The sequence below is a fragment of the Pongo pygmaeus genome, chromosome 4 (assembly GCF_028885625.2).
Source record: "Pongo pygmaeus isolate AG05252 chromosome 4, NHGRI_mPonPyg2-v2.0_pri, whole genome shotgun sequence".
In the NCBI taxonomy this organism is placed as follows: Eukaryota; Metazoa; Chordata; class Mammalia; order Primates; family Hominidae; genus Pongo; species Pongo pygmaeus.
The window spans coordinates 86,637,829-86,652,166 of NC_072377.2; the positions used below are offsets into that span (position 1 = coordinate 86,637,829).

General features: G+C 39.8%; 1 long non-coding RNA gene across 2 annotated transcripts in view; it reads right to left on the reverse strand.

Moving 5' to 3' along the window:
- Positions 1-471: 471 nt before the first annotated feature.
- The window catches only part of LOC134739558 (uncharacterized), a 55,341-nt gene continuing 41,474 nt past the window's right edge, over positions 472-14,338 (reverse strand). The window contains exons 2-3 of one of the 2 annotated variants that reach the window (XR_010126331.1): positions 8,141-8,292; positions 472-998 (exon numbers count right to left, since the gene is read on the reverse strand). This is a non-coding gene — a long non-coding RNA (uncharacterized LOC134739558). Of the gene's footprint in view, positions 999-6,580; positions 7,164-8,140; positions 8,293-14,338 lie in introns of those variants that run through there. The other variant, XR_010126332.1, reaches the window with a different exon arrangement.

Here is a 14,338-nt window from a genome sequence, read left to right on the forward strand (position 1 = left end):
GTGGAGGAGGAGGTTTCTCCCTTCTATGCTCCTGAGGGATCATCATTCGCCTCACAGAGCGGGAGGTAGGGCTCAGCTCTACCCTTCAGCTTCTCTGTAGCAAGCTGCCAAGCCGCCAAACGGTTCCAGAAGTAGCTTGCTTTCTTCCTCCTCACATGTAGATCCATGAGTATCTGTAAGCTCCTTGATGGCCAGGTCTTCCACATATTTGTAGCCTTAACAGTCTTGAACAGTGTCCCAACATGGGAAGGTGTTTAATAAATGTTCAGTCCCTGGCTAACCTATGTAAACATGAGCTTGTGTGTGTGTCTGGGTCAGAATTTCTTCTAAATCTCAGTGTTTTTCTTTAATTAATTATGCTTTAAACTTATACACATCATGGTTTGCCAGTGACCTAAGAAGGTTGCACAATTATCATGCATTAGGATTTCCTGACACCTACATATATAAAAAAGAAATTAAATAGTATGAAAGATTGAAAAAATCTTTTAATACTATTATGCAGTTGAAACAGCAAACATGTATGTATATAGGGTTACTTTAAGAGAGGCACTCTTCTACAGGCTTCATATGCATTAACTCATTTAATCTTCACATTGATCCCATTTTACTAATGAGAAAATTGAGACATAGAAGGATTCAGTAATTTACCTAAGGTCACACAGCTAGTAAATAGTAGAGTTGGTATTTAAACTCAGGCAGTCAGACTCTAGAGTCTGTGTTCCTAACCCCTATGCAGACTCCATTTTACATTTCGCTGAAGACACAGTGAGGATACATTGATTTTATAGTAAGTGAGATAGCTAGGGCTCAACATAGGTGCACTCCGAATTCTGTGGTACTTATCTGTAATAACTGTTATTTGTATAGTACCTCACATTTTCAAATACCTTTCATGATAGTATTACTTTGTTGGTATCCTTTGTTTGCATGTTGCTATAGGTGTGTGATACTTTATGAGATCCATTATCCCATCCAATCTTCCCATTAGTCCTGTCCTATAAAATAGAGATGAGTTGTTATTTAAGGATATAAGTAACACTTAAAAATCAAATAATACCAGCAAATGCTAAAAAATCAAATAATATAGAGCTAATATTGAAAAGCAAATCTATTACTCCCTCCCTCAATTCAATCCTGCTTTCCAAAAACAACTTACTTTAAATTTGTTTTTAGTTATTCAGCTGGTTACATTTAAACTCTAAAGTAGAGATTTTTGAATCTATTCTTAACTTAAAATGTTCAGACATGATCCATTGGCTCCCTGCTACAAAGAATGAAAATTCAGCTCACTGCCAGCATCTTCTTTTCCTTCCAATGTTTATTACTTATATTAGAACTTTAATTTTTTTGTGGATGGATTATCTTTGTAACTTTAAATTCTATATACTTTTAATTATTTTTGGTTCAACTGTATCTGGAACCCCATTCTTTTTTTTTTTTTTTCGAGACGGAGTCTCGCTCTGTCGCCCAGGCTGGAGTGCAGTGGCGCTATCTCGGCTCGGTGCAAGCTCCGCCTCCTGGGTTCACGCCATTCTCCTGCCTCAGCCTCCCGAGTAGCTGCGACTACAGGCGCCTGGAACCTCATTCTAAATAAGGAAGGATTTTAGTACACTGCACTTTCACTTTTTCTTACCACTTTCTCTCTCCCACTTTCTGCTGACTTGAATACATAGTATCTTGAATACTATGAACGTTGCTGCTATTTATATTATGTAATATGTTGTGTAATTAGAATTAAGGCCTCTGTGCTTTGTCCATAAGTTGACTATAAAATTTAGAAGTCAAGAAATGGCCTACACATTATGACAGTATTGGTACTTTTTAGTACACAGCCTAAGAATTACATTTTCTTTTCAGCATGTTCAAATCATGACTATTGATTGACCTACTTAAAATGGACTGTTCTTGGGATCAAGATCAACTAGATTCTCAATCACTAAATAATCATATCATATTTAAGGCTTCATTTTTGGAATAAGAGTATTGGTTTGCCCTGGGTTCCTTCAACTTTTCTCATCAAGCTTATTCAGTCTTTCAATCATGATGGATAAAGCTTCCCCTACCTGGCCATGCGTGGTGACTCACGCCTGTAATCCCAGCACTTTGGGAGGCCGAGGCAGGCAGATCATGAGGTCAGGAGATTGAGACCATCCTGGCTAATATGGTGAAACTCTGTCTCCACTAAAAATAAAAAAAAAAATTAGCCGGGAATGGTGGCAGGCACCTGTAGTCCCAACTACTAGGGAGGCTGAGGCAGGAGAATGGCGTGAACCCAGGAGGCGGAGCTTGCAGTGAGCCGAGACTGTGCCACTGCACTCCAGCCTGGGCAACAGAGCAAGACGTCGTCTCAAAAACAAAACAAAACAAAACAAAAAAGCTTCTTCTACCTTTTCCACCTCCTGGGATCATTATCCTCTTGTTACAATCTGGACCAGGGCTCTGAAGATCAGTAGCAGAACTTCTATCCTTGGCCTTCTCTTTTTCGTTCTCCTAGGTTGAAACTGTTTCCTGGATTCTATGTCCTTTCCTTAATCATCAATCCCATGTATGTTTGAGTACAGTCTTAAACATTGCAGGTTAATAGTCTTAGATCTTAATATTGAATACAGTGAGTTCTAAATTTCTCTTCAAAGAATCAGGATGTCAGTATGTTCAGTTCTTTGTTCTCCATTTTAAAGTTTAACTTCCTTGTTCTCTTCACCCCCAGTTTCAGTAAACAACCTTTTCTACCAGTTCTAATCAGTTCACATCTGTTCCCCTGGTCACCTCCTCTGTCCTGAGTCACCCCTGGTCACCTGCTCTGACCTGAATCATCCTGAATCACCTGTTCCGTAACTGCCCTTCCCACCAAACTACTCACTTCGTGACTCCAACTCCTACCCCCTCTCTTTAAAATACCCAATCGGAATTAGCTTAGACTGTGCAGTCCAACCCTAGCCAGTAGGGGAATGACACAGCAGTAGGAGCTACCTGCATCAGGAATAAAAACCTCTTCCCCTCCCTTGTTCAGGTGTGCTCTCGCCATTGCTCCATCCGCGAGTCATACCCTTCCATAGAAGTAAAATTGCCTTGCTGAGAAAATTAAATTTATTTTCGAGTGCTATTTCTTTTGTGGCATTGAGAATTTATTTATAACATTAATGTTTCATGTTTCTAAGTGTATTAACTTTTCTTTCATGTATTTTATATTATGGCTGTGCACAGAATTCTACGTTGGAAACTATTTTCCTTCAAAATCTTGAAGGAATTGCTACACTGTCTTCTAGTATCCAGTCCTGGCTGTTGAGATGTTTAAGACTAGTTTAATCTTTGTTTATTGATAGGAAACATGCTTTATCTTCAAAAACGTGTAGAATGCTTGGCGTTCTGAAATCCTACCACATAATGGTAATCGTTAAAACACACACATGCATTTTTTTCTGAAGATCTTTTTAGTTAGATATTAAACCTCCTAGATTGGTCTTTTATGTCTCTTAGTTTTACCTCATCTTTTCTATTTCTTTTACTCTATTTTCTTTGAGATTACTTTACTTTCATCTTCCAGTCATCTAAGTCCTATTGAATCTTTCTTTTTCTTTTCTTTTCTTTTTTTGAGACAGGGTCTCACTCTGTTGCCCAGGCACTATCTCGGCTCACTGTAGCCTCTGCCTCCTGGGTTCAAGGAATTCTCCTGCCTCAGCCTCCCAAGTAGCTGGGACTACAGGTGCACACCACTGCACCTGCCTAATTTTTGTATTTTGGGTAGAGACAGGGTTTCACCATGTTGTCCAGGCTGGTCTTGAACTCCTGAGCTCAAGTAATCTGCCTGCCTCAGCCTCCCAAAGTGCTGGGATTACAGGTGTGAGCCACTGTGCCTGGCCCTATTGAACTTTTCTATTTTAGCTGTCATGTTTTGAATCTCTAAAGTCTCTTTATTATAGCTGAACTGTTACTTTTTCATTGCATTCTATTCTTATTACATGAATGTAATGATTTCTCATGACATGACTAGGATACCAATTAAAATTGACAGATAATTAGAGAGCAAACTCTGGGGCCAAGCTGACCTGGATAGAATCGTGGGCTCCACCACTTAGCTATATGCAATTGGGTGACTGTGGAAACAAAAGTGGCTCTATTTTCATGCTAATCTGCCATGTTGATTTCTGATTAGCTCCAGTCTCATGAATGCTTCTTGATTCCTGCTTTATTTACTGTCCTTAGTTTAAGAACTTGTCAACCTTGATGTTGTTGCAGAAATTATAGGCTATGATGCGTATAGTATTCTTGCCTCTTCTGGAGGGTGCCTTTGTGTTGCTACAGCACATACACCCTTTCCCTATGGTCTATAAGCCTTGGATCTGGGGAGTAACAGTGTGGAGATCTACCTGCCTTGCTGCTGCTCAAGACCCCATTTCTGTCTGCAAGTTCCCTCGATGAAACACCCTTTATTGGCAAACTGAATTTGTCTGCATGGTTCTTTGGTTTCTCAGCTCCTTCAGCATTTGGGGACTGCTTCCTGTATACAGCCCTTTTGCACAGCAGTAACTCACTCCACCTCCATGTGCTTCAGTTTTCTTATTTGTTAAATGGAGATGGTAAAAATTCATATTTTGTAAGATAGTTCTCAGGAATAAATAAGTTAATATATATAAAGTTAATATATATAAAGTCAGAATAATGTCTGACTTCAAATAAGTGCAATATAAATGCTATTATTATTGTTATCTTCTGTTTTCTGCAGAGTTGGTTTTTCTGTTTTATTATTTTGGTCTTTTACTTTGTGCTTTTGGTTTTCGTATATATATTATATATATTTGTTATCCAATCACTTTTAAGAATAAAGAATGGGGCTTATTATTCTAGTTAATTTGTGTAGGTTTCCTCCGCTGTTGTGTGAATAGGTCTTTTCTCAGAAACTCCCCTTCACTGCTTTGAAATTTGACTGGCAGTTTTATGTATGTAGGCAAGGGCTTGTTAAATGACCTGCTTTGTTTCAACATGAGTGATATGGATATCAGCTGACAGGTTGCAGTTTCCCTAAATGCTAAAACAAAGAGGTTTTAAATCTCTACACCCCCACTAAAAGCCTAAGCAGTTCAGCCACTTTATTTACCAAGAAGATTCCACTTGCTGGTGTAGGGAAAGAGAGATGAGAGGCATTGGGCAGCAATTTGGTTCAAAGACCTGTGGATAATCTCTCCGTTTGCTCAACTTCTCATGTCTAACTGCTGCCTCATTTGCCAACTTCAGTTGGTGCCTCCAGTGAGAGTACTGACTTTCACCTCCACCTCCACTGCAGTCAGCTCTTAGTGGATTTGCATCTGCACTTTGCTCTGCTCCATTTCATATTTCAATCGGTTTTCATTCTCTTTCTGTATTTCAAAAATGTGTTGGAATCTCTGTTCAGATGTTAACTCTCTCCAATTATCTTCTTTGTTAATGAAATCCATTTTTTGTTACTTTTATATATCTCAAAATCACTAGGATTTCCAGGGAGTCCTGAGATAGATGGGAAGTTTGTTGCTCATTCTACTCTCTTGATCCGGAACTGACATCACAAATATTATTGTTGAGATCACTGTAGATTACCAGTTAATGACTCATCCCCCACCCTGCCCTACCCCACTTCTTGATTCTGGAGCAATTGACAACAAAGCTAAAAGTCTTATGTCTCAAAAAAAAAAAGACCACACATAAACAGTGACAATTGATGCATTATCTCATCCAAAAACAGAAACCATGACTAATAGATGTTTGACTCTAATTGCTTCAATCAGTTAAGTCATTCCTTCTTCCTAGGAGAAGGAGAAGTAAGAAGTAAAGAGAATAGCTGGTGCTTGATCCCTGTCCTAACCCATTTGTGGTGCTGTAGAGGGATGCCTGAGGCTGGACAGTTCATAAAGAAAAGAGGCTTAATTGGCTCATAGTGCTGCAGGTTGTACAAGAAGCATGGCACCAGCATCTGCTTGGCTTCTGGTGAGGGCTTTTGTGCTGCATCAAAACATGGCCTAGGAAGTCAAAGGGGAAGCAGGCATGTATGAAGTGGGACCAAACAGGAAGTGGGACTTCTCTTTATAACAACCCATGCTCGAGGGAAATAATCCATTCCCACGAGGACTAATTCTGTCTAGCCAGAAGGAGAACGCACACTCATTACCTGGAGGATACCACCAAGGCTTTCATGAAGAATCCACCCCCAGGACCCAAATACCTTCCACTAGGCCCAACCACACCACCACAAATTGGGGATCAAATTTCAACACAAGCTTTGGGTGAGGACAAACAAATAACCAAATCACAGCAGTCCCAAAGACTTGCCTGTGTGGTGAGAAGTATTAGTAAGTTCCTGTTTTTGAGCTGGGTAGGAATACAGAGTGTAGAATGGTAGAGATATCTTTTTCCATTTATTTTACAGCTAAAGTACCTGAAACTTTGGAGGTTAAATGACTGGCTCGAGGGTACAGAATTGATAAATGATAAAGTTGCATTCTTAGATTTCTAACTTGGAGCACTTTAATTCTTCAATGCTGCATCCCTGCTCTATGTTATGGTACTATGACCTCAAACATCAAAACACTAAATCTTCAAAGATGTATTTGATGAAGTTAAAAATATTTATTAATATTTAGAACTATCTTTTCTCACATGATCACAATACTGTAATTCCTAAGGCAAGAAATGGAACTAATATAGTTTAGAAATTCCAAAAAATATACTGGAAGCAAAAACATGTTCAAGTTCTCACTAATCTACAACATCTTATTAACCAGAATTTCTGTGCCCTTTCCCTCACTTTTCAGGCTTTCTGGTATATAGTTTTCTAACACAGAAAATATTTTTATTTTCTGAATTTCTCATTTCAGTCTTTGAGTTTCTTAGGAAATAGTTGACTCCATTCCTATAAGTGCCCAGTAGTAAATCACAAGTGTCTGTATTTCTTAGTGCCAGAAAAAGCACAAAAAGAAAAGGCTCCCTCAGGAGACATACATGTTGTGAGCTTCCATGACCTGCAGATGGATGGAATTTGGTGAAAGTCCATTTTACATGTGGATGGCTCCTAACATAGCTCATCTCACAAAATAGCTGGTGATGACATTTGGCCATTTTCATGAAGAATCTCATTTTTTCCTCTGCTCAGCTTGAGATTGTTTCCTGAATTACAATCTCTGGCAGCACAGCTGAAACAGGAAACATTAAGTTGCTGGCACAGAGAAACCCCTTTCCTTTACCCTGAGATTCCATTAAAGCATCTCAGCTAAAAGTTTTTATAATAGGTATTTCCATGTATTTGAGAAAAAGGAAACAACTAGCTGAAATAAAGCTTTCTGATGTTTTGTCCTTCTTAACAAAAAAAATGATAAAGTAAAGAGAACATACTATCCAGGTAATTTAGCTAATTCAAAACCATATTTGTGACCTGACCATCTGAATAGTTTAGAAACAGTCTTTCTTCCATCATTTCAATATCTATAGAGGACCTCTGATGGGTTATGTAGTGGATGACCAGGGCTGAGACCCTACTTTTAAGGAGCTCATAAGTCTGGAGAGGGAGACAGAAGAATGAACTATTAAGTACAATATTATATATTCCACACCATGCTAGGATGTGCTTTAGGCAAGTATAGGAATACAGGATAATGAAGAAGAGCACCTTATCTACCCAGATAAGGGTGATGATCATGATCTTTGAACTTAACCCTAATTTAAAAAAAAGACAGGCTTTCCGAAAAGACAAGATAAGAAAGGGTATCCTAGCCAGAAGGAGTGGAATATTTAGATAAGGAGGCATGAAAGAGGAAAGTGTGCTCTGAGCACAAAGCCTTTAGAGCTAGAGCAGAGCATGAGGTGAAGGGAAGGTAGATGACACCAGAGAATGGAAAAATGGTGTTTTTGACATGGCAATAGTTTGAACTTTGTCCTCCAGACCCATCTTTCCCAATATCTGTGAGTTTCTTACATGCTTTTGCAGACTGGAATTTCTGGTGGTGCAGTAGAATAAACTAGCATCTGTAGTTACTGCAGAATTTTTTCAGTCATGGTTTGAGCACAACTGCATGCTGCCCTGATCATGTGAAGAAGGAAAAATTCCCTCATGTTCCATGGACACATGCTTTCCTTAGCCCAGCCTGGCACTTCTCTGAGTTACTCCACTTACCTGCAGCAACCTGCGCTGCCGCTGCTCCATCCGTCTTGGGATTGCCTCCATTCAGTGTTTCGTGTGAGAGGTGGCTCTATCAGAGGATTAGCCTCCGCTGGAGCTAACGAAACCACATACGTACGCATTGCCCCAAATGTGGCAATACGCCTCTGAAAATGACAAATTCAGAAAATGATCCATTGAAATTAAGTGGATGGTGACAAGAAAACATTTGTGCATTAGAAACTTAATTCTGAAGGTTGAATTATCTACCTACATCATGGTCAGAACTTTAGGTAGTATCTATGGGATGAAAATGCACACATTTAAATTTATATAAATACATAATTTTAGAAAGCAGTATAGCATTGAGGTTAAGAGCCTAGGCTCTGGAGCAAATCAGCCTGAATCTGAATCATTGATCTCCTAGTAGCCTATTTTTATGACATTGTATAGAGAATTATAAAACGTCTCTGTACTTCTGTTTCTTTATCTGTGAAGTGCGGGTTATAATAGCACTTATTTATTGGAGTTGTTGTGAGGATTAAATGTAATAGTACGTATAAAGCAATTAGAATAATATCTGGCACAGAATTTATGCTCAGTAAAAGTTAGCTGTTGTAATAAGATAAATTGATAGGATAAAGGAAGAAAGAAAAGAGGAGACATAGGGTAACTTGAACAATGGGAATGATAATTGATTGTATGGAAGGAATCTAGAAAGAGGTAAAAGCAAGAATCTAGAAGGAAAGAATCTAGAAGGAGGTAAAAATTAGGGGAAGATCATGAAAGAAGAAAGAATTTCAGTATCTGAGGTGTTAAATGTTAAGAGGTTGTGATATACATAAAGTGAGATGCCAAGTAGTCAGTTGGGTATATGTAAGTTGGAGGCTTATATGAAAGATGAGTCTGAGGGTATAAATTTTGGGAACTGCAGTTTACAGGTGAAAGTTGGGGCCGTTAGGGTATAGGAGACTGCCAATGAGAGAGTGAGGAGAAAACCCAATTTATCCTTAAGATAATTGCTTAAAATATTCAGATAATTTCCTCTTTTTTCCTCTTTAAGTTAATGCGGTTTTATTTTTCTGATAATGCAAGTAATACATGTTTTCTGCGTAAAATTCTGACTGATCTTATTAATGGTCATTTTAAAAAAATTGTGATTCTTCCCCACAAGTTAGCCTTTGCTTGAGGAGAAAATCTTCTTGAGTTACCCCACATTGGGACTTTCACCACAAGACAAAATGCAAAAATACCTCCTGCTCTGTTGTCTTCAGTGAAGGCCAAACAAAAGTAATCTGCTGGAGTTCTCCCCTCCTTAGATGAAAGCCCAGCTGTGTCCTGTCCAGACAGGGAGCTTGGAGCCAAGCGGCGGGGGGATAGGCCACTTACTCTGTGATGGAGGATAAATAGTGGGGCCCTTTGTGCTGCTAGCACGTTGGCAGGGCAGGCTGGTATTAGAGGAGAAAGCCTATGATTACTTCAAATACAGACATTTTCCCTCCAGTGGTGTTACTGTGCAGCCTGGAAGTTAAACGGCAAAGTGACCACCAGGGCACTTCCACGGCTCCAATGCAGCATCTCCTGGTGAGAAGGAGGGCTACCGCCGGCCTAGGGGTGCTGAGGCCTTGGACCTGTGGCCCCTTCGGAGGGAAGTGGATTCAGAAAGGCTTTCCACAGTGAACCTGTGCAAGCCTTATGAGTGCTGGCCCCTCTCCCTCTGCCATTTCCAGCTTCTGGATCTGGACACGTCCACGATAGATAAACCAGCAGGCCGACTCAGCTTGGGCACAGACACTAGCAAAGCTGAGCCACCAACCCCATGCCAATGAGCAAAGTTAAGCTTCATGAAATCACACAGGTTTTAACAATCAAAACATCTAGAAAAAAGCAATTTTGATTTCAGCATTCCTGCAAGTTGTGCTTCACTCTTTAGGTCTTATTCTGATCACTAACATGGAGGACTCATCATATTTTTGTGCTAAGAGCTTCTAAAGGTTAATTGAGCCTGAGCAAATCACCAAAACAGATGCTCAGTGTGGGTATTATGGGATGGTAGGTGGTGAGCAGAGAATATCTATTCCAACCTATTTCTAAGACTGTGACCATTTCCCTTGCATGTGGGGAGGAAGAAACAACCTAATGTTCTCTTTCCAGGCTCTTGGTCAGTTGTTTTCATGCATTTGGTCGCCCTCCTCAGCTGAGATATGAATAGAGGATCTGCTTCTTTTGGCATTTTGTTCCCTGCTGCCTCCTTACAGCCAGCTTTAGATTTATCACTCACCCTCAGTTACTCTGTTGGCTGCAATTCTACTCTGCCACTGCTTATAGACCTAACATTCCTTGGACAACTCCTCAGTATTTTAGGAAGTTTTCATGAAGTTGTCATGTATTCTCTCTCTCTCTCTTTTTTTTTTTTTTAGAGACAGGGTCTTGCTCTGTCACCCAGGCTAGAGTGCAATGGTGTGACCTTGGCTCACTGCAGCTTGGAATTCCTAGACTCAAGTGATCCTCCCACCTCAGCTACCCAAGTAGCTGAGTCTACAGGTGCACACCACCATGCCCAGCTAATTTTTAAATTTTCTGTGGAGATTCAGTCTCACCGTGTTGCCCAGACTGGTCTCAAACTCCTGGCCTCAAGTGACTCTCCTGCCTCAGCCTCCTAAAGTGCTGGGATTATAGCATGATCTGTGCCCAGCCCATCCTGTATTCTTTCAGTAGGCTTTGTCCAAGTGTCGTTAAATGCTGCAGAGGGTTACTGATTACTATAAATCACACCAGGCAAGGCCAACACATGGTGAACTCTCTTCTTGAACCTCCAGAGAATCTAAGTATGTAAAGTTAAAAACAAACAAACAACAACAACAAAACCATGGCCAGTCTGAAAGTGACTGCAAAACCCTCAAAGATTTTGCCTCTTGGCCACGAAAGCTTATTGTGTGGGACACCTCAAATTTTTCACCCACTCTTTCTTCTCACTTTCTTTCCTTTTGCTTTTCTTGGGGTTTCTGATTGCAGGACGGCAACGATGTCACCATACAGAGCTCATGGCAGTTAGCCAGAGGATGCTACTTAAATCCTGACACTTACCCTACGTTTACCATCCTCAGTCTTTCCTCAATCTTAGAGTCATGACTTTCTCTCCCCAAATATCCCCTTCTCTCTCCAATTTTTCTATCACCCTCCCTGCTCAACATATTTCCATTAGGAAGGCCAAGAGGAAAATAACCCACTAACCTCTAAGAAAAAAAGACCTTGGGTTTTCTTACTTGTTGATGTTGAAGGAAAAAGAGACATCAACAGGACAGCTCCTCCATCCCTTTAAATCCTAGCTACTACTAGGATTTAACTGATTTCCAACTCTGAAAAGGCTTCAGAAAATACTCAGCAACTCTGCAAACATGAGTAGGAGAATTTTGATAGATTAGGAACAAATGTTAGTAGTCAAGATATTCTAAGAATGTTCTTCCTTTTCTATCCAGAAATATTTCAGTCGTGCTCCCTTTAAAAGACACAATTCATTGTGTAACATATCTGACCTTTGACCCTTAGGATGTGGGGTATCAGGTGGTGATGGTGGGACGGAGGCTTTTGCAGTCACTCTCTAGAATGAGCCTCTTCTTTAACAAGAAAAGGGTGGTTCTCACACCTAACATGGGAAAACAAATATTTTGAAACGCAAATCTTTTTCGAAAAGCAAAAACAAATATTTTGAAAGCAAAAACCTTGGAAAGAAAAGCTTTAATGTCTATAATTCATTCATGTCGTTTATCGCAATCTAAGTGCAAGCTGACTTGAACACACTGTGTGTGTGTGTGTGTGTGTGTGTGTGTGTACAAGAGAAGGATTGGGTAGGATGTCCCCCAACTCTGTTTTTTCAGAGGAGTTAAGATGAATTATAGTAAGAGTTGTTTCACTCCCAGAAAAGATTAATTTGGGAAACATTTCTTTTGACACGCTGCTTATAATTAAAGTAATTCTTCATTTTTCTCTGTTTTCTTTAAGTAAAAACTTGTGGCTTTATTTAACATTCCATCAATTAACTCTCTCAAAGAAAAATAACCTTGAGCCCCATAAACACACATATTTAATTCTTTATTGACAGAGAACAGAGGAGCGATGACTGCCACTGGCTGCAGGGACTCCAGCATTACTACAGCTCCCAAGTCAGACACTCTGTGTGCAGCAACCTCCAGCTCCCAAGTTACATACCCTGTGTGCAGCAATCTCCAGCTCCCAAGTCAGATACCCTGTGTGCACCAATCTCCAGTTTCCTGCTTTCTCTGGCAGGGGTTTTGATTCTGAAATCCTGCCTCCTACAAGTTTCACCAATGCATACAGTTAGATACAGTAATTCTACTAAAATTATGCGGTTGGAAATGTTTGCATAGGAACATTCTTCATTCATCAAGTATGTTTCGATCTCTTTTGTGCTAGGCACTGAGGACACACTAGTGAGCAAAATAAACATTATCACTTCCTTTGGCTTGTAGTCCAGTGGGGAAGAAAGAAATTAACCAAATAATTAAAATAATACACAATTAAAAATAATAGAAAGCATTATAAAGAAAAGTACTTCTTGCTTTGAGAATGCCACATTAGGGGAACTGACTTATACAGAGTAAGAGTGTGTTAGGGGAAGTTGTCAGGAAGGTTATCAGAAAGGTCTTTCCTGAGGATATGTCTGAACTAACACCTGAAGGATGACTGCTGTGTTAATACCATGGAATTCCATATAGCAATTAAGGACACATGAAGAAAAACATGTATTGAAATGGATGGCCTTCTAAATCTAGCGTTTGGGAAAAATCAAGTTGCAAGATGATATTATGATACATTGAATCATTTTTTAACCTTTTTTATATGCCCTGTTCTTTTTACTATGTGGCTTTGTAGTAACTTCCTCTAGAATTATGGATTACATATCCTTGCCCCACTGAAACTAGGTTTAGCTGTATCATTGGCTTTGGTTTGTGAAAAGTGGGCAGAAGTGACCATGTGTCAGTTTCAGGGGAGACCTCAGAGACATGGTGTCTTTCTTCCTATCCTCTTATATTCAGGTGATCTTCTGTGAGATGAGCAAGGCCCAAGTAGCCTTTACCTCTTCATCCCAAACCCAGAACAAACATATATGGAACAGACATGAACACAACCACACCCAGAAGACCCACAGCCTACTCTGCACAGCCACCTGTCTGAGCCCATCTGATTAACCAAACTTTAGCTGACTTGCAACCTCATGAGTTTGGGAAAAAATGCTTGTTGTAAATCACCTAGCTTTGGGGTGGTTTGCTAGATAGCATTGTTGTAGCGATAATCAACAACACAGTTGTACAATATAATACCATTTATGTAAATTTTGAAAATCTGTAAAACAAAGCTATGTATTATACATGAATACACATATAATTTAATATCATAAGAAAAGGAATGGAAAAGAGATGCACCAGAATCACAATAGTCATTAGGGTACAGTGCTGCCTTTGACAGTATCTAAAGTGTTTCATTTCTTAAAAACAAAACCAAAACCCAAAGTGTGATTGGCAAGCTTTTAGACCTCAATAGGGCTAGATGGTAGATAAACAGGCTCTGGTTCAAATATATATATATATATATATATATATTTTTTTTTTTTTTTTTTTTTTTTGAGACAGAGTCTTGCTCTGTTGCCCAGGCTGGAATGCAGTGGCACGATCTCAGCTCACTGCAAGCTCCGCCTCCCAGGTTCACGCCATTCTCCTGTCTCAGCCTCCTGAATAACTGGGACTGCAAGTGTCCGCCACCACACCTGGCTAATTTTTTGTTGTTGTTATTGTATTTTTAGTAGAGATGGGGTTTTCACCATGTTAGCCAGGATGGTCTCAATCTCCTGAACTTGTGATCTGCCCGCCTCGAGCTCCCACAGTGCTGGGATTCCAGGCGTGAGCCACTGCGCCCGGCCTCAAATTTAACTTTACCCTGGGGTCCATACTGCTTTACCGTTCAATTTTCACCCACCACACCCTTGCCAATTTAATTTCAAATTGCTTTAAATTGAGGCTGAACACTATACGAATTTGGGGTGTTGCAAATATAATTTATGGGGACTAGCTGGAGAGCCAAAACTTTTATCAGATTATAAATATTAATGGGACTATCTATATATAAGTGATTGATGACATAATTTGACCCCGCTAATTGATTGTTTTTCACAGAATTACCTCTGCTTCTTGAAGT